Source organism: Staurois parvus, unplaced genomic scaffold (assembly GCF_062004578.1).
Source record: "Staurois parvus isolate SC_StPar_1 unplaced genomic scaffold, SC_StPar_1.0 ptg000548l, whole genome shotgun sequence".
NCBI lineage: Eukaryota > Metazoa > Chordata > Amphibia > Anura > Ranidae > Staurois > Staurois parvus.
In genome coordinates this window covers 6306255-6327107 of record NW_028318344.1, presented here as the reverse complement: position 1 = coordinate 6327107, position 20853 = coordinate 6306255, and the positions used below count along the sequence as shown (strand labels likewise).

At 40.8% G+C, this 20853-nt stretch overlaps 1 protein-coding gene across 1 annotated transcript in view; it reads right to left on the bottom strand.

Annotated features, from left to right (window-relative positions):
* Positions 1-16783, bottom strand: part of EMP3 (epithelial membrane protein 3 (MAM blood group)) — an 86360-nt gene extending 69577 nt beyond the window's left edge. Inside the window, exon 1 of the mRNA XM_089690980.1 lies at positions 16623-16783. The gene's annotated coding sequence lies outside the window, so the exon portion shown is untranslated. The remainder of the gene's footprint in view (positions 1-16622) is intronic.
* Positions 16784-20853: the final 4070 nt, after the last annotated feature.

Below are 20853 nucleotides of genomic sequence, written 5' to 3'. Positions count from 1 at the left end.
TCCACTAAACAGTACATATAATATAATAAATGGTTATAAAGTGTTGAACAGTGTCCAGTATAACATTGTGCAATACAGTGCTTCCACTTCTCAAATAAAATCTTCCTCAATAAAGTGCTCTGAGTCACTTTATGGTTTGCAGAGTTGGAGTTTGATGGGCAACTAGTATTCTAATCAGCGCATCTGACCTATACTAATATATAGGTCTAATCACAAGGTGAGAAATTAGTTCACTGATAGGTATGGATCACGAATTGATGGATTTATAGACACCATAGGAAAAAGTTTGGTTTGAAGCAGGGGCGGACTGACCATTTGGAAACTCGGGCACTGTCCGACGGCCCGGGGTCAGTAGGGGGCCCCATGAGATGCCCCTGGTACCTTTTTCATAGGCTTTTTTGAGTTTGGGCAAGGACACAGGGGCCCCATGATCCCCTATTGCCCGGGGGCCCCATGAGTTGTCAGTCCCCCCTGGTTTAAAGGATTGGACACCACAGCAAGATTGGATTGTCACTATTTTTATTTGTAGGACTGTTCCTGAGGACTTGTATTTTATAAAATTTACCTTTATAGCCTTAAAGAGCCCCAAGGGCTGGATAAAGGCAAGCTAAGAGCCGCATCTGGCCCCTGGGCCGTAGTTTGGTGACCACTGGTATATAGTATAACTGAAAATTGATCAGTCCTGACTGCCTATCACATTTCTTGACTTGATGCTATACTGAATTCAAAGACACCCTGAAAATCAAAGTGAAAAAATGATGCAGCAGGCTAGTCCATTTTGCTGAAATTTCATTGCAGCAACTCAAAATGGTACTCAGTAGTTTGTATGGCCCCCACATACTTGCATGCATGCCTGACAATGTCAAAACATGCTCCTAATGAGATGACGGATGGTTTCCTGTGGTATTTCCTCTCAGATCTGGACCAAGGCATCACTGAGCTCCTGTACAGCCTGAGGTGCAACCTGGTGGCGTCAAATAGACTTAAACATGATATCCCAGAGGTGTTCTATTGGATTTAGGTCAGGGGGGCATCTCAGTGGTATCAATCCCTTCATCCTCCAGGAACTGCCTGCATACTCTCGCCACATGAGGCCAGGCATTGTCGTGTGAAAGGAAGAGCCCAGGACCCATTGCACCAGCGTAGGGTCTGACAATGGGTCCAAGGATTTCATCCCGATACCTAGTGGCAGTCAGGGTGCCATTGTCTAGCCTGTAGAGGTTGGTGTGTAACTCCATGGATATGCCTCCCCAGACCATCACTGACCCACCACCAGGACTCTCTGCTGCAGACAGAGACAACTATAACAGCACATTTATTTCATAGAATGTTGTTTAGAACATCTGTCAAGTTTCATTGCTCTTCATGTCTTCTGTCCTGGTGACACCTATATCCTCTTATTTCTTGCCATGGTGTTACCTAGAGGGGAAATGTCCCCAATAAGGATACAGACAGCAATAAAAACTTAAAGTGATTAGATAGGTTTGTAAAAAAAAGAAGTTATACTTACCATGCTCCCAAGCCAGCCTGTGTGATTCCAAGAAACACACAGCTCAGCTCAGACCCACCTCCTACTCTCTCCTCATGGGATTTAATTGACAGCAACAGGAGCCAATGGCACCCTCTGCTGCCTCTGTGTTCTGTGATAAGAGGGGAGAGACGTGTAGACAGGTACAGACCTGGATTGAGAAAGGACTCACGTGTTTAGGGTGGTGATGGGGGTGTGAGGTGTGGGCGGAGGATATACAACTATTGGGACATTTTTTTACCTTAATGCAAGGAATGCATTGAGCAAAAACACACAGAAGGGCCCAAATGCCTAGCACATTACCACTAGCAGCATTTATTGGATAAGAAAGTTCACAAACACACGTAAAAATAGATGTATCAGAATAGAATCTCCAGCCGTAGGGTGGAAAACTGATGCGTGTCAGAGTAGAAACCCCAGCCGTAAGCGACATCTTCCAATCATATTCCAAATGGTTGGAAAGCTGACGCGTTACAGGGGCAAACCCCCTTCCTCGGGGACTGCATTAAGGTTAATAAGTCTTGACTTTAGAACCACTTTAGCAGAAATTATGACTGTTCTGTTGCAAAAAAAATTTTAAGTTTTGGTTGGATTTGTTCTTTAGGCCCAATTTACACTTTAGGCTCAATTTGGAGGGGTGAGAAATTAGTCAGTTGAGCCACAGTTTTACCTAAAACTGACCACCCCTTTAAGCCCTTCATAGGGTGACAAACATATGAACAAGCTCTTAATGTCTAAGCATATGTGAACATAAATTTTCCCACTGTCATAAAAACTGAATATGCTGTAAATTAAAAAGAGAACACTTCAATTTTCTTTTTTTATTCTTTCCTTATTTAGTTGTTTTTACCTGGTCAATGCACAAAACCTTCTCATCATACAACATAATGAAGAAGTGGCAACAGTCTACACCAGAGATAGAGATTAAACAGGGGTGCTGCGTTAGTTGCCCTTCCTATTGCTAATCTGTTGCTTGGATCCCAAGGAAATGTATAGGTTCCCTTGGCTGTCTGCCATGAAGTCATCATCATGCTTGGTCTGCTAGCAGGCCACATGTGTAGCACACTAGCTACATCTGTTTAGGATCTAATACCCTTCCTTCCAGCTCTGTGAAACTGAGTACTGAGCAATGGGTGGTGCCCGTCTCTTCTTCTGAGGCCTTCAAAATATATACACATTCCCTCAGTATGACTGGAATGCTAAGATGAGGTTATGTAGCCAGAAATAGTCCCCCATGCTGAATACACTGTTTAGAGATTGCCTACGCTCTAGCTGGAATACAGCATTGTTTTAAAGTAAGTTGCCGCTGAAGTTACAAAATACAGCTAAGTAAGCTTTGACTTCACGCATGGCATGAGTGGGGATTTTCTCTCACTTCTTTGTGGCCCTCGTACAGTTTATGAATTTTACATGGCTCCAGCTGTTCTACAGTCGATAAAGGCTTCACTTCCTTAGATAACACAGCAGCGGAATACTTCAGGAAATGTTTCACGGCCCCTTACTCTTCGAAAAATGCTATATGTTGAAATTGTTAGTATCTTGGGGTTATTTGCTATACACTTTTTTTTCTGAGTGAAGTAGGTGTGGCCCTCAGTAGACATAATTCGGCCTCTTGAAGATTTATTCCATTTAATTCAGCTCACAGTTTTATTTGAGTTTGACATGCCCACTTTATCTTCTTTTCTTTACTTTGGAAAGTAGCTACAATACAGTGCAGGACCTGCCACCTTCACAACAGGGGAATTAACAAAGCTTCCTACACCGTTATCATGGTACAGAAAATGGCGTCAGTGTGAAATAGAAACTGTTGTGGGTTCCATGGGCAGCACAGTAGCTAAGTGGTCAGCATGTCCACCTAGCAGCACTAGGGTCATCGTTTCAAATCCCAACCACACCACCTGCCTGGAGTTTGCATGTTCTCCCTGTGCCTGCGTGGGTTTCCTCTAGGTACTCCGGTTTCCTACCACACTCCAAAGACATGCTGGTAGGTTAATTGGATTCTGCCTAAATTGGTTCTAGTAGGTGTATATATGAATGTGAGTTATCCCTGGTTCAGATATCTGCGCTCCTGTGGGCCGCGTTTCGCGTGGGCACAAGAGCCCATTAATTTGAAAGGACTCAAATGCCCCGGGACACGCAGGGAAGAAGTCCCTATACTTCTTTGGAAACCCCAGCTCGCATGGGTTTCTCGGTTCTCAGTGCAGTTGCGATTTCCACTGCGGGCGGCATGCCATTAGAATTAATGGCACCCGCCCACAGGTCAGAATTCTTCTGTGTGGGTGGTGCGGCTCCACAGATTTTTGTGAGGATCCGCAGCGGCACCACCCGCACATATGTGAACCTAGCCTTAGGAACCTTAAATTGTATGTTCTTTAAGGGCAGGAACAGATGTGAATGTACAAAATATATGTAAAGAGCTGCATAAATTGACAATGCTATATAAGTATCTGAAATATCTAAAATAAACTTAATAAAGGGATTGTGGGAGTTTCAACATAGTTTAAGATTTATTAAACTTTGTTTCTATTATATTTAGTACAGTTATTGATCTGTCACTAGGATGTGGACTTAATCCGTGAAATGTGTTGACAAAAAAATGTTCCGCCAAGAACTTCATTTACTACATTGTATATACATTTGTTCTCAAAATGTAAAATTATTTTTTATAAATGTATAAGGCATTGTGGGTGTTAAGTGTTTATTTATCTTAGGAACAGTCATATCCTACTATTGTATACAGTATTTCTGGATTTAATGGCAAATTGCATATTTTCTGAACGATTCTGATCCAAATTTTTTAAACAAACATGTAGAAATAAAGTACTATATTTGATTATCATACAGTTGTCTCTATTTGCCTGTAAAGTTCAATTCTTCGAAAAAATATAATTTCTTATGTAAGTTTTCAACATAGAAAACTACTGCAGATCCCAGCAAGATTGGACGGAAAAAGCTCCTCTCCCTGCCTTCATGTCTGTTTGTTAACTCTGAAAATACAGGGGGGGGGGGGCGGCTCAGTTTCTTCTCTCTATGCTATATCTGGGCAAAAATTGTATAGAAAACACAGCATATCCCTCCAAGGTAACAAAAGGGCTTGCTTTCTCTTTTTTAATTAGAAACAGTATTTGTTCAATTTTTTTCAGCTTAGAAGAGTGGTGCAGGTTTTATGCCTATACCACTCTTGTTTAATTCCCCCAATTTGTTTTGTTTGGGTTTTTTTTTTAATGCTGCAGTTGCACTACCAACTTTGTCTATCCCCACCCCTGTCTGTCCCACTTCATAAGATTTATTTCCCAGCACAGCAATGCTGCTGCAAAACAGGGATCTCAGGAGCCTGCACACAATCTGTGTGTAGGGAAAGGTATTCTCGAGAGATGTAGTACTGGGGGCGCGCCTACACTGTTGTGAACTAAGTTCCTAGCTGCTGCGTCTGCAACAATTTTACAGTCTGAGCGATGATGTCACAGAAATGAAATAAAAGCTGTTTCTTACTACAGTAACAAGGTAAAAGAAAAACGAATGCTGAAATATGTATAGAGGGAAAATTTAGAGCAGATTTGGGTAAATGCTGGGTTTTCTCTCAAATACTTAGATTTAGAGATGGGTGAAGGATGCTGGTTTCTTAATGGACTAATAGACCCAAAGGTTCATACTTCATTAACTGCTAATGCTAGGGATGTACTGATATATTGGTGGCTGAAATGTATAAGTCGAAAAAGTAGGCAAAATGCCAACAGGAAAAAAGGTGCCGATAATAGCCACCGATAGGGATTTTACCCGTGATTTTGTTGCGATTTTACCCATGATTTTGCCACGATTTTACCACATTTATTGTGTGTTTATCATAGCTCACGAAACTCAAAAAACACATAAAAAATGCAACATGTGTGCATTTTTTATGTGTATTCAAGGCATTTGAGGCCTGGTTTACACCAATGCAGTTTGCGTTTTCTCTGTTTTGCAGTGCTTTTATCTTTTTGCACATGTTTTTGATGCTTCTTTTTTTGGGCAACTTGTTGCTGGGCAGATTAAAAATGCAAAATGCATCAAAAATGTGGCAAAACCACACTACATACGTTTTCTGCAGCATCTTCATTGAAGCCTATTGAACCAAAAATGCAAAGTTTTGCATTTAAAAAAGTCCCTGACCCTTTCCAAAAACGCAGCAAAAAAGCATAGATGTGAATGTGTCCCATAGGAAACCATGTTAAATGGACTGTAGCGCGTTTCTACAAAAAGCACTACCAAATGCACAGGTGTGAACCAGGCCTCAATGGGGAGATGTGCTTTTGGTGCATTTTTCTTTTTAACTGACCAAATATGCAGCAAAAATGCAGCAAGTAGGATTTTTAACACCACAAGGGAAGCACAACAGACCAGTTTAAAGACATACATTGAATTTAAAGGGATTCATTTTTCTTGTGTTTTTTTGTTAACACAAATGCGCTTCAAAAACTGCTCAGTGTGAAAGCAACTTGTTGGCTGAAAAGGTGCTGAAAATGCATTTATATTCATTTAAATTCCCGATTTTAATTAAAAAGTTGAATATAATACAATTGTGTATATATTAAAAAAACTGTTCATTTCACTTTTTAGCCAAATGTATCTTGAATTTTTGGATTTGGTCCAGAATTTTCATTTCGGTGCACCACTATCTAATGCATCAGTTTTGGACAGAAATGACACTGCCTGTAGCTGTTACCCTCCACTAATCTAGGGCCACCAACATGGTAAGGAAATGTCTACTGGTTGGCTAGAAGTAGAGCACAGAGTATTAGCCATAGATAGAAGCAGATGAAGATGAGTGGTTATTTGCTTTATTGTAAGCTTTCTAGATTTCTTTGGTTCTCTTAATTCAGCGATATGAATGGTAATGCCACTCTCTATGTACCACAGAGGTAAGAAAGAGATAGAGCGGGTGACTTTGCAGTGATTAAAGAAACAAATCAAATACATAATTTCATAAATACTTCATTTTCAGCATCAAAAACATAGTGGCTTCTGTAAGTATGGCTACAATGTTCATATGACATATAGCTTTACTCTCAGGATGTGCTCTGTGGTTTTCAAGAACTTAATGCAAGGAGGAGCTGTTTATTTTTGTTGCCCTTAGATAAAAATAAAATTTCCTGAATGCATCTACTGTTAAGTGTACAGCATAGAAAAATACAATATCCCTTGGTGAGCAATTCTAACAGATCAGGTACAAAACTATCTAAAGTTCATAAACAAGCCATGAAGGTGAAAAATGAAAAAGTCATTGTACTCCATTTTCAGCCGGAACTTTTATTTTCATTTTCGTTAGAGTAGGTTAGCATTAGAACTCAATCATTGGTTTTATTTCTGTGTCCTTGATGGTGAAAGTCCAACTACACCATTGTCAAAACTGCCACTGCTGGCTTGTTCTGTTTCAGAGATTCAGAAGATATGAAGCCACATACAGCAAAGCTATTAGTATTTTCGGAAGGAGGCCAGCAATGGCAGCCCATGTTTCTTTCATAAGAGTTGTACTTTAATTTCACCTGTCATAGTGATAGAAAATTAGGGGAAATCTCTTCACCAGGAACTTTTATTTTTAGCATGCTTTACAACCTCTATTGGCACTTTAATGCTGGCACTTTTTTATCCTCGTGGTGGAGAATTCTTCTCACTTCCTACCTCAATGACAGATCTCAATGGTAATAGTGGGAAATGCTCCTAATGGGGGGGGAGGGGCACAGACAGCAGTAAATACCTGGTGTAATAGGTCAAAGAGAGTGCCAAATGTAAAATCCTTGTCCAAAGTCTTTATTGTTCATCTGGTTTAAACAAGCAGGGCAAAAGATATCCAAAGCATTTAGGGGGCCACAAAATCCCTCTTCATCAGGACTAGGTGAATGGCAGACTGTTAAACAGTACTCCTAAACTGGCTGATTTGCCAAAAGAGTCTGTTATAAATAACAGTCAGAGCTGGTGTTCAAAGGAGAATGGGGAAAGGGATCTTCTTTTCATTTGGAGCTCTCTTTTGACCTTACACTTGAACTTCTCACCTCGGGTGAATGTCCTCTCCTAGGGTTTCCCATCTTTGTGGTAAGCGGCTGAACACAGACCAGTTGGGCTCAAGTAATGACTTTGTCCACATTTTACAAAGCCTGTAAAAATCTGCTTCCATCATCCCTCTACCCCTACCTCTTGAGCAATAAATATATGAAAGAGGTTATATGTCTTTCCAATGCTATTATCAACAAAAATATGGTCTTTATATCCAAACTTTTCTGTGAAATAGATTGTTGTTTATGGCATCCCTTGACACAAGGGGGTTTATTTACTAAAGCTGGAGAGCCAAAATCAGACTCCCTTCTGCATAGAAACCAATCAGCTTCCAGGTTTCATTGCCAAAGCTTCATTGAACAAGCTGAGGTTAGAAGCTGATTGGTTTCTATGCAGAAGGGAGTCTGATTTTGGACTCTCCAGCTTTAGTAAATAAACCCCAAGCTGTCAATATACCAGAGGTGAGCATTGAGATTTCTCTGCTGTCTGTGCTCATGCCTCTAATTTAGCATGCCATTGATAATTATTTCTTAACCATGAAGGATAAAACACACTATTCATGATGCAATGCACCACTTTAGAACCCCGTACCCCAAAAACCCTTACTTGGGGCTGACTGGGCCACAGCGAAGGGAGGCATCTGATCCCTCCCTGCCACAGTGTGGTGTCTCTATAGTGTATTTGAGCATCCCAAACAGAGCTCAGTCAGAACACATGTTATAAACAAAGATCTATCTCTACCAGCTCTGATTTAGTGATATCAGGGGAAGGAGTGTGAGCCAATGCATGCTCAGGTCTTGCTCTGTCTGAGATCTTTTGGGATGGCCCAAATAATTTACAGAGACGCCATCCCCAGTGGGGGAGGAGATTCTAAGGCCTAATAATGGGCAGCACAGTGGCTAAATGGTTAGCACTTCCACCTGGCAACACTAGGGTCTTCAGTTTGAATCCCAATCACGGCACTACTCCTGCATGGAGTTCGCATGTTTTCCCTGTGTCTGTGTAGGTTTCCTCCCACACTCCAAAGACATGCTGGTAGGTTAATTGGCCCTAGCATGTGTATGTATGAATGTGAGTTAGGGATCTTAGATTGTAAGCTCCTTGAGGGTTAGGAACTGATATGAATGTACAATGTATATGTAAAGCACTGTGTAATTGATGGCTCTATATAATTACCTGCAATAAATAGTGTATTTCATGTTTTCTTTCGCTAATGCTGAGTTTTTTTCCTCAACACTGATGCAAGGGCATTTTTTTTTCAATCACTGATACCAGGGGCATATTTTTTCATCCCACTAACGCCGTGGTAGTTTTTTTTTTACCACTTATGTCATGTCATTTTTTTCTTCACACTAACATTGGCATCAGGTAATATTTTACAACTTTGGTAATTTTTTCTCTCACAGATGATTTGGCATTTTTCTCTGAACACCGATACTGGGGAAATTTCTTCTCCTTCTAAAACCCAGGCATTTGTTCCTCACAAACATTAGGACATTTTTTCTTTCCACTGACACTGGGACATATTTTCTTTCCACTGACCACCAATGCCGGGGCACTCTTCCTCTCAATAACCCAATACCCTGGCATTTTATTTCTTTCACTGATGACTGAAATGGCTTGCGCTAAACCTATAAAGGCCAAGACATACACATTCTTTCTTGGAGCTAGGGGTGGGGAGCTTTATACCATACCTATTATTTTCAGATCCCATGTTGCTTCCTGGAATGTGGCTGCAGCACTGCTCTGGCCAAAGGGTATATGTCTGAACTGATAGGCATACGGGTATTACAAAGGTCTTTCTTTCTCAGCCACTTGAGTTGACCAAAACCCAATCACCATATACCGAGGGAAGGTCCGAGAAACCATCAGATATTTTACCATTTAAGGCAATTGGTAGGCTTGCAACACCTGGATAGTGCTAAGTATTTGATACAGAGCCAGATCTAGGGGTGCTGGGGTGGGCTGTGCCCCCCCTAGATTTTGGTCTCTCCCCCATCCCCCCCAGGACCAGTGGCATCAGCAGGGTGGGCCATATAATGAGGCACTGAAGTCCAGCTCAACCACTATAGTACACTTAGCCACAAGAATAAAATTTAATTGTGTTGAAACTTTGCACCCCCAATGTGAGGGGCTCTTACATTATTCTGTGATTTCACTATGTATTATCTGCCATGCTATCTCTTTGATCTCCTGATGAAGACATACGGTAATGTGCTGGTAGTGCTCATGATAGGAGAGGTGTCACCTGTAACAATTCCGTGGTCCACATTATTGGTTTATGGATATAAGAGTCCAGTAGTGCAATCAAGGCTCTCTTTTTATCTTTGGAGAAAACCCACAAATCTCTGTGTTTACAAATTCTTCTGCAGTCGGGTTGTTTCTGCTTTGTTCCAGAGCCATCTGTGCTCCCCAGACAACAAGCTGTTGGTAGCCATAATTGAAGTTCTCTTTATAAAAACTTTGGTTATGGTTGCTATTTTGTATCCAGTGTGGCCCAAACATCAATTAGTGTCAAAACAGTAATAAAGCAGTATCTCCTTAGATAAAACTACCTCTCAACTGTTCCATAGTGTAGTCTCTTAACACAACGCATACTAGCTTCATGGATGGTTAATTCCTTGGTCTCGGTCCACTAGCCAGGTGTGCACCAGATTATTTTTCACACAGTTCCCCTACGAAAGGTCTGCTAGAGCCAGGGGGTCCAAACCCAAAATGTATAGATCCTCAGTCTGCTCATCTACAATATAACTTGTTACATTCTATTTCTTTGTCAGTAGCCTGGGACAAAATGGCTTCTCCCATAATATGTTTAAAGACTGATATGTTAACAACTGACTTGCTTCCTGGAATGTGGCTGCAGCACGGCTCTGGCCAAAGGGCATATGTCTGAACTGATTTAGATATATGGGTATTACAAAAGTCTTTCTTTCTCAGCCACTTGAGTTGACCAAAATCCAATCACCATATACAGACCACTAATTGGTGTTTAGTCCACACTGTACTTAGACAAACTGTCAACAAGTATCTAGCAAACCTCTCTTTTTCTCACTCTCTACAGTGATGTCAAAAAGGGGCTTACTAAACTATTTGTCAGCTTCATCCTTCTCAAATAGCCTCTGGGGAGTTTAAACAATTGCCTTCTTATGTATGCACACACTGTACATACATACATCCACCTTTGCTTCTCTCATCTCTTTCTAAAATGAATGGACTCCACAGACCACACTATTATGGCATCCTTAGACCAGCAGTCTCCTACAGCAATACCAATGTGTTCTTTTGTCATAGCATGGATGCAAGTACTTACCCACCCCTCCCCTGGACCACCCTTGTTCCACCACCTCTCAGCACTTACACGCATGGACATAATCATATATGCGCACACACGTTAATGCTACCTGTAGCTGTATTAGAGGTATTTCCCCTCACATCCTGTTTTGCTGACAATGTTTTACCAGACAGAATGTGAGAGGAACTCTTCAAAAATACATAAAAAGCACAGAAAGGGGAAATTTCCCTGACGAGGCAGTATAAACCCACTTCTTCCTGACTCTGTCCAAACTAGAAAAAAGTTCTTGGTTTGATACACAATTTACACTAAAACCTGTATACTGTCTTTCATATTGTAGTCAGAGAGTGAACACTCTAAGCCTACTTTAACCACTTGCCCTCCAGAGGATTTACCCCCCTTCCTGACCAGGCCATTTTTTGTGATACGGAGCTGTGTTACTTTAACTGACAATTGCACGGTCATGCAACGCTGCACCCAAATTAAATTTATGTCCTTTATTCCCACAAATAGAGCTTTCTTTCTGTGGTATTTGATCGCCTGTGCATTTTTATTTTCTGTGCTACAAACAAAAAAAGATTGACAATTGTGAAAAAAAAAACAATATTTTTGACTTTTTGCTATTAAGCATGTCCAGTAAAATAATAAAAAAAATCTAATTTTGTCATAAATTTAGGTCAAAATGTATTTTGCTACATGTCTTTGATAAAAAAAAGAAATCCCAATACGTGTAATTTAATTGGTTTACATGAAAGTTATAGCGTTTACAAATGGCGATATATATACTGGAATTTTTTTTTTCACTAGTAATGGTGGCGATCAGCGACTTATAGCAGGACTGCGGCGGGCATTCTGACACTGGGAGGAACTGACTTGGTATCACTGACATCCCCAGTGACTCCAATACAGTGATCAGTGCCAATAAAAAGCACTGACAGTGTACTAATGGCACTGGGCAGGAAGGGGTTAACATGTGGGGCGATCAAAGGGTTGACCGTGTGCTGTTTTACTATGGGGGCTGTGCGTGTTTCACTGTAAGCACACTGCTTTGTATGGCTCTGCTATGCAGAGCCATACAAAGCAGTGTGCAGTAGCTGACAGGGGAGAGATCTGTATTGTTTATATACAGGTCTCTCCCGCATCGGAAATCCTCAGAGATCGCCGGGTGCCAGCGGGGAATCACCCACTGGTACCCAGTGACTGACAGCCGAGGTTGCGAATGGTGGCATGGGTAGGGCACAGGCGCGCCCCTTACCCAGAGCTGCAAAATCAGGTACATATACATGATTTTGTGCACCCGTGCCACCCTGTAGCAAACCGCGGAAGTGGTTTTAAAGAAGAATTTTCATAAAATATGCAGCAACTACTTAGCAACTGGAAGATGGCTGGAGTATACAATACAATATATGCAGTGTAGTGATCAGGAAAATGTTATGTATAGGCCATTAAAACAGTGCTGTGGTCAGGCCTATGTAAAGTACAATACAAATGTCATGTACAGTGTAACTTACAACAGAAAGGGGTATGTACAGCACAGCATAGTGTACAGTGTGTAACTTACAACCGAAAGGGGTATGTACAGCACAGCATAGTGTACAGTGTGCAACTTACAACAGAAAAGGGTATGTACAGCACAATATAGTGTACAGGGTGTAATTTACAACAGAAAGGGGTATGTACAGTACAGCATAGTGTACAGGGTGTAACTTACAACAGAAAAGGTATGTACAGCACAGCATAGTGTACAGGATGTAACTTGCAACAGAAAGGGGTATATACAGCACAGCATAGTGTACAGGGTGTAACTTACAACTGAAAGGAGTATGTACAGCACAGCATAGTGTACAGTGTGTAGCAGTCACGCATATGTAATTATTATTATACAGGATTTATATAGCGCCAACAGTTTGCACAGCGCATTACAAAATTAAGGTAGACATTACAGGTACAATTTAGTATGTTACATAATTGTGACTGCTGTACTCTGTATGCCATGCTACATGTTGCACATTCCTAAATATTGCATTCCTGGTCTGTGCATGTACTTTACCTATCACTAGCATCAGGAACAGCAGTCCTGGAGCTGGGATCTCACCTGTGCATGCTGCCTGCCCATTGGTACATGTCCAGCCACATAGAAAGGCTGTTTATTTGATGCCCTGAGATATGAGTGTGTGTGGGGGGGGGTAATTGTAGCATCAAGACCCAAGACACCCATCAAGATATGAGGGTCATGTGCCCCCGGAGGTTAATTTTAGCATCAAGACTCAAGACACCCATCAAGATATGAGGGTAATGTGCCCCCCGGTGTTTAATTGTAGCATCAAGACCCAAGACACCCATCAAGATATGAGGGCCATGTGTCCCCCAGTGTTTAATTGTAGCATCAAGACCCAAGACACCCATCAAGATATGAGGGCCATGTGCCCCCCGGTGCTTAATTGTAGCATCAAGACCCAAGACACCCATCAAGATATGAGGGCCATGTGCCCCCCGGTGCTTAATTGTAGCATCAAGACCCAAAACACCCATCAAGATATGATGGTAATGTGCCCCCGGTGCTTAATTGTAGCATCAAGACCCAAGACACCCATCAAGATATGAGGGTAATGTGCCCCTGGTGCTTAATTGTAGCATCAAGACACCCATCAAGATATGAGGGTAATGTGCCCCCGGTGCTTAATTGTAGCATCAAGACCCAAGACACCCATCAAGATATGAGGGTCATGTGCCCCTGGTGGTTAATTTTAGCATCAAGACCCAAGACACCCATCAAGATATGAGGACAGTGTGCCCCCCGGTGCTTAATTGTAGCATCAAGACCCAAGATACCCATCAAGATATGAGGGTAATGTGCCACCGGTGCTTAATTGTAGCATCAAGACTCAAGACACCCATCAAGATATGAGGGTCATGTGCCCCCCGGTGCTTAATTGTAGCATCGAGACCCAAGACACCCATCAAGATATGAGGGCCATGTACCCCCTGGAGCTCAGTGCTAGTGCTGCCACTGTGAAGCACACAGTACAGGACCAGTGCCAGAGGGTGATGGTACACAGTAATGCAGAAAAGCCTAGCAACACCCAAGAGCAAAACAACTAGACTGATTTGGATTCCCTTTCCAGCCCTTCTTGCACCATAAACAAATTTTGGCATTAAAAAACGACATTTCCAATCTGACGCACAAGCCATCTATTTACAGTATTGTAGGCCAACAGATGCATATCCCAGACATGAAGAATAAAATGTAGGATTTACCGCTCTTCAGCAAGAGACAAGGGAATGTTTTTAGTGGGCAGTGCTTCAACCAACAGTCCACCCAAATTTTACCCCTTTACATGATGCCTAGGTTCTGCTTTTTCCATAAGTAAATGTGTTTGTTACCATGTTACCATGGAGATATTATTCAAATTATTGCACACACAGCGTCACTGTGGTTACTGGCGGTAAGCAGTAAATAAATGAATGAGTATTTTTGCTAATAAAAAAGGAACCATATCTTCTGACTTCAATAAGAAATGTTTTCTCACCATAAAGTAACACCAATCAAATCTGCCTTTACTCATAGTGCCATACACCCAACAATCACTAATACTGAAATATACACCAGAGTCCTCAAATCACACATCTACAAAACTCATACATAGCCAGCCATATCACATTCTATATAACTGATCTTTTATTGGTACATGGAAAAATCCTGCTTACGTCTACACAGCAGGTATTCCAGTTTAACCGTTCTTTTTATACAAAGACACTTTCAACTCTGGAAAAAATGTGCGTGTGGAAACCCAACGATTAGAACCGTTAAGGAAGGGAGTATTTTTTTCATCTAAATGTGAGCCATGTGCAGGGTGAAATCTGTTACTAGTGAAGTCTATTTCATGCAACCCCCTACATACCAGGGCCCCTCATCCCAGACTGTGAGACATCTGTCTCTTTTTACTCTTCGAGGAAGAAACATAAAAACTAGAGAAGAGCAAACCAGATCCTTGACCACCATTCGATCCTGAATTTTCCCATTAGCAAATCAGAATGTGTTTGACTTTTAATAGCTCACTCATTTCTCCTGATTATAATATGGAGGGGTTGAGGACCAAGATCAAAATACACTAGAATTCTACATGTATAATCCCTGTCATTTACATGGGGACTGCATGATAAACACACAATTCATATGGTCCTGAATGCAGGATGCACTGTGGGTGTATGCAGGCTGACAATGCATCGTGCCTTCAGGAATGTGTGAATATGTACTCATCATTCAATCATCAAAATACTAAGTTGTAAAGGTAGTTGTGAGTTATCTAGTAGTGGTTCATTCACAGAGGCTAGGTTACTAATCCTCACTTAGTTCATTAAAACATTTCAGAACTGTCCCTCATTTTACTAAAGGAGTTGAGAATCCTCACTCGGTTTACTAAAGTTCAGAACTGTCCCTCAGTTTACTAAAGGAGTTGAGAATCCTCACTCGGTTTACTAAAGTTCAGAACTGTCCCTCAGTTTACTAAAGGAGTTGAGAATCCTCACTCTGTTTACTAAACTTTAGAACTGTCCCTCAGTTTACTAAAGGAGTTGAGAATCCTCACTCAGTTTACTAAAGTTCAGAACTGTCCCTCAGTTTACTAAAGGAGTTGAGAATCCTCACTCAGTTTACTAAACTTCAGACTTGTCCCTCATTTTACTAAAGGAGTTGAGAATCCTCACTCAGTTTAATAAGGAGCCGAAAATCTACATGCAATTTACTGAAGGATTTCAGAACCTTCACTCAATTTCCTTAATGTGGTTGTAAACCCTTACATATTCTCAGAGAAGTGAATGACCTCAGAGAGATCAAACAAATCATCCTACATAAGTTGTACCTGTTTATCTATAGCTGTGTTTTCCCTCCATCCATTCAAAGCCCAGATTTTACACATGATCTATCAACTCTGAAAAGCAGGGGGTGGGGAGCTGAAATAACATCAATGAGTAGAGCTCTGAGAGCTGATTGGAGGGAAGGGACACACCCCCTTCTCAGAGGACACAAGAACAGAGCAGAGGCTGTCAATCACAGACTATGCCCTCCTCTGTCACCATTTTTCTCTTGGTGTCAGGAAAACTCGGTTGAAGTGACTCATGCAGATAGCAGAGGAATGAGGCAATGGACAGAAATGTCACTTAGTGCTCTGGATTGAGAGAAGCAAACACTATAGAGTGATATGCTTTGCTTATATTTCATGTCTGAGGTTTACAACTACTTTAAGGAGTTGAGAATCTTCACCCAATACATTTAGTGAATATTAACTTCAATTATCCCATCATGGAATACTTAGTTGTAAACGTAATTATGATTCATCCAGCAGTGGTCCATAAAGCTGGATTACTAAAGGAGTTGAGAAACTACACTCAATTTACTAAAGAAGTTGCGACTCTTCACTCAATAAAATTAGTGAAGATTCACATCAATTATCCAATCACGTAAAAAGAAAATTCCTATTTATTTCTTTAATCTTTTCTTTAGCTGAACACAGCTAAGATTGTCAACCCCAATGTGTAATGTTTAAGATTTAACGTATATGTAGTCTATAGCTCCTTTACAAAAGTATAATAAAATAAATTCATATTCTCCTCTTCATCGTCATTATATGTTTCTGTAGCCGCAAATAGCTTGCCAAGGTTTACTTGCATTTGTAGTTCTCCTGCAAACACAGGGATAGCTGGCTATGTATAGTGTACACTAGTAAAACCGCAATGTTCTACAACGCAGTAAGAATTAAAAAAAAAACTCACCGTTTCTACGTAAAAAGTGAATAAATAGTCCTCTTGAAAGAGATGCTTTTCTTGCACTCCCCGCCTGTGTCTGTAGTCCTCTGTTCACTTCCAAGTGATGCCTGAGAGACAGTTTACACAAAGTTGTTTGCACTAAGGCACTCCTCCCTTCTCCAAAACTTGAGGAGACCTATACCCTCCCTCCCCACACCCTTCTCAACCACATGTCAAAGAGAACTTTGCTGAGCATATTAATCACATCTCCCCCCCCCCCTCCTTCCAACACCACCACCCTTCCCCTTTCTAGAACTGGGCACTTCTCCAGAATTCACTTTCTGCAACTGTCTTTGCAGACAGATGTTTTCAGTTAAAAATCGCATGCAGCTAAGACGGCACATCATGCTAAGCATTAAACCTTGTGGTTTTGTAATGTTTATATGCCTACCATAGACATACTAGGTTAGAATTGTTACACAAACCTCATGGCAAATATTTGCAACTCTTTATTTTATCATTTGATACAGATTTATAGTTATGTTATATAATTATGGATGTAAATATTTTCATACAGATTTATAGTTATGTTATACAATAATGGATGTAAATATTTTGATACAGATTTATAGTTATGTTATACAATAATGGATGTAAATATTTTGATACAGATTTATAGTTATGTTATACAATAATGGATGTAAATATTGAGGAGACTAGCGGTGGAGTCATTTATTTTACATGTGTTACACCAAATTTGAATGGCCTAACATGTTACGTGCTTTGAGTGCCATGATTTCTTTTCTTAAGCCTGGGTTTACATATATGCGGTGCGGTATATCGCATGTGATTCGCACAGGAACCACACCGCATTCCTGTGCAAATCACATGCCAATTGTGTGCAGTGCGATCGGAGCCATACATTTTGTATGGCTCTAATCACACCGCACCCGCACCAAAAAGGTGCAGGGCCCTTTTTTTTGGTCTGCACTACAATCGGATCGCATGGGTGATCCACACATGCGATCCGAATCTGCACATCGCACTGCATTTTTGCGGACTGATTTCGGGGTTGTTGTTATGCGGTTCGCATGAATGGGGTGCGATTGTGATGCGGTGCGGAATTCGCACAGAAAATGCTGTGAATTCTGCACCGCATCAGTGTGAACCCGGGCTTAAACTGATTAAATGAAATATAGATGTAATATGATCTCTGTTAGCTCCATTCAAAGACTGCAGATATCCAAAAATACCATCCAACCTTTTTGTTGTTTAAATTAATTGTTTATCCATCTGCCTTCCGGAAGATTTACCCCCCCCCCTCTTAATTACCAGGCCATTTTTTGCTATTTAGCACTGCGCTATTTCGACTGGTGATTGCGTGGTCATACAATGCTGTACGCAAACAAAATTTATCTCCTTTTTTTCCCACAAATACATCTTTCTTTTGGTGATAGTTGATCAACAATGGCTTTTTTATACAAACAAAAAAAAGGAATATTTTGAATAAAAGCTATATTTTTTATTCAAAATATATGAGAAATATATAGTAAACTCAATCTTACATTTAGGCCAAAATGTATTCTGCTACATGTCATTGGAAAAAAATCCCAATACACGTATATTAAAGCGGAGTTCCACTCAAAAGCAGAAGCTCCGCTTATTTGCCTCCACCCCTTCCTCCACTGCCATATTTGGCACCTTTTCAGGGGGAGCGGATACCTGGTTTTGACAGGTACCCGCTCCCACTTTCGGCTCAGTTCGCTGCTGCAAAGTGAGCCAAAAGTTCAGCCCCCTCCTCCCTCCCGCAGTCTCCTGGGAACTTTCACAACTCCCAGAAAACTGCTGGACCAATTAGGATATGCAGCGTGACTCACGCATGCGCAGCGGACACCAGGCTGTGAAGCTGCAAGCTGTCACAGCCTGGTGCCCGCAATAGAGATGCCGGCACCATGGAGGAGAAGGGGAGAAGGGACAGCGCGGGTGAGAACATCGCTGGACTCTGGGACAGGTAAGTGTGTAACAGTTTTTGTAGCTAAAGACTTTTAATAAACACAAAAACAGCTGGAACTCAGCTTTAATGGGTTTATGTGAAATTTTTAGCATCTACAAACTAAGGTATATATACTGGAATTTACACAGCTTTTACTTTCTGACTGCCTATCACATTTCTTGAGGTGCTAAAATGCCAGAGCACTACAAAAAAACAAAACAAATTACCCTTTTTTGGAAAGTAGACACCCCAGGAAATTTACTGAGAGGCATGTTGAGTCAATGGAACATTTTATTTTTTGCCACAAATTTTTGGAAAATGACAATTTTTTTTACACAAAGTTGTCAGTTAAATTATATAAATGGGTATATGTGGAATAAAACCCCAAAACACATTCTGATACTTCTCCCGAGTATGGGGATACCACATGTGTGAGACTTTTTGGCAGGCTAGTCCCATACAAACCCCTTGTGTATTGAATCGTATTGTTACTGTACTGTCTCATGTACTGTCTCCCTTTATAATGTACAGCGCTGAGCAAACTGTTGGTGCTATATAAATACTGTATAATAATATAATAATAATATCACTTCCTCACTACCTATCACAGTTTAGGGGGCCCTTAAATGCCAGGAGCAGGGGCGGACTGACCATTTAGCCACTCAGGCACCGGGGTCAGTAGGGGGCCCCATGAGATGCCCCTGGTACCTTTCATAGGCTTTTTTTGGGTGTGGCTTGAGTGTGGGCGAGGACAGGATTTCCTATTGCCCAAGGGCAAGCACTCCCCCAAATGACCCTTTTTTGGGAAGTAAACAGCCCAAGGAATTATAGACATGGTAAGTATTTTGCAGATATCATTTTTGTCACAGGGTTTTGAAAAAGAATAAAAGAAAAGAGAAAATTCATTTTCATTTTCCTTCTTCGTTTTCCAAAAACTTGTGGCAACAAATAAGATCTGCAAAATACTCACCATGCCCCTTAGCAAATACCTTGGAGTGTCTACTTTCCAAAAAGGGGTACTTAGGGGGGTGCTTCTACTATCTTGGTATTTCAGGGCCAACATTAGAAGCTTATGCCAGACATCATCGACTTTTCTAACCACTTGCAAACCAAGCCTTTTCAGACACTTTTTTGTTTACTTAAAATATTACTTTGAACCCCCAAACATTATATATTTTTTTTAAAGCAGAGGCCCCAGAGAATAAAATTGGGGGTTTTGAAATTTTTTATGTCACACACTATTTACACAGCTATTTTTCAAACGTAAATTTTTTGGAAAAAATACACTTTTTAGAATTTTAATGCACAAAAACAAAATATATTGCCTAATCATTTGATACAATATAAAATATGAGTAAATGGATACTAAACATGACATGCTTTAAAATTGCGCATGCCCTTGCAACGGTGACAAATTATGTAAATTTATAATATCCATAGGCGATGCTTTAAAAGCCTTTACAGGTCACCGAATTAGATTTACACAGGAGGTCTAGTGCTGGAATTACTTTCCTCGATCTGGCATTTGTGGTGATACTTCACGTGCATGGTGCAATGTTTACATGCTGCCATGGGACTGCTGCTTGCTTTTGCCTTTGCACGTGAGCATGGGTATGGGGGTACATTTTTTTTTATTATTTATTTAGTTTTTTTTATTATTTTTAAACTGTACCTTTCATTTTTTTTTCTGATCACTTTTATTGTTATCACAGGGAATGAAAATATCCCATGTGATAGCAATAGGCAGTCAAAAGCATTCTTTTCTGAGAAATCTGGGGTCTATTAGACTCTACAGTAGATCTCTCCTTTGCCCTTAAAGCTTCTGATCACACCAAGATCAGTGTGATTGGATGCTTTCCCAATTTTAAAATGGCATTGATTATATCCAGCAAAATAGAAATGATGAAATGCTCGTAGCTTCCGGTCTCTTAGACCATAGAGATTTTTGGAGGCATTCCAGTCTCTGATCAGCTCTGTTGTCAGTCAGTGGAACTTCCAGGTGCATTTTTGGGTTCCCCAGAGGGACACGAGAACCCAAGAAAACCTTGGAAGGCAGCAGAAGGGGTGGGGGAGTCCCATACTGCTGCTTGTAAAAGAAATCCAGTGGCTAATTAGCATCTAGGATTGCTTTTACATGAAAGCTGACTGCCAGCTGAAAAAACAATACCAGGATGATGCCTGTAGCTGTAGGCATCGTCCCAAAGAAAACCACTCAAAGTCCAGCAACATGCCAATAAGTTGCTGGTCCATGTTTGACATAAATGT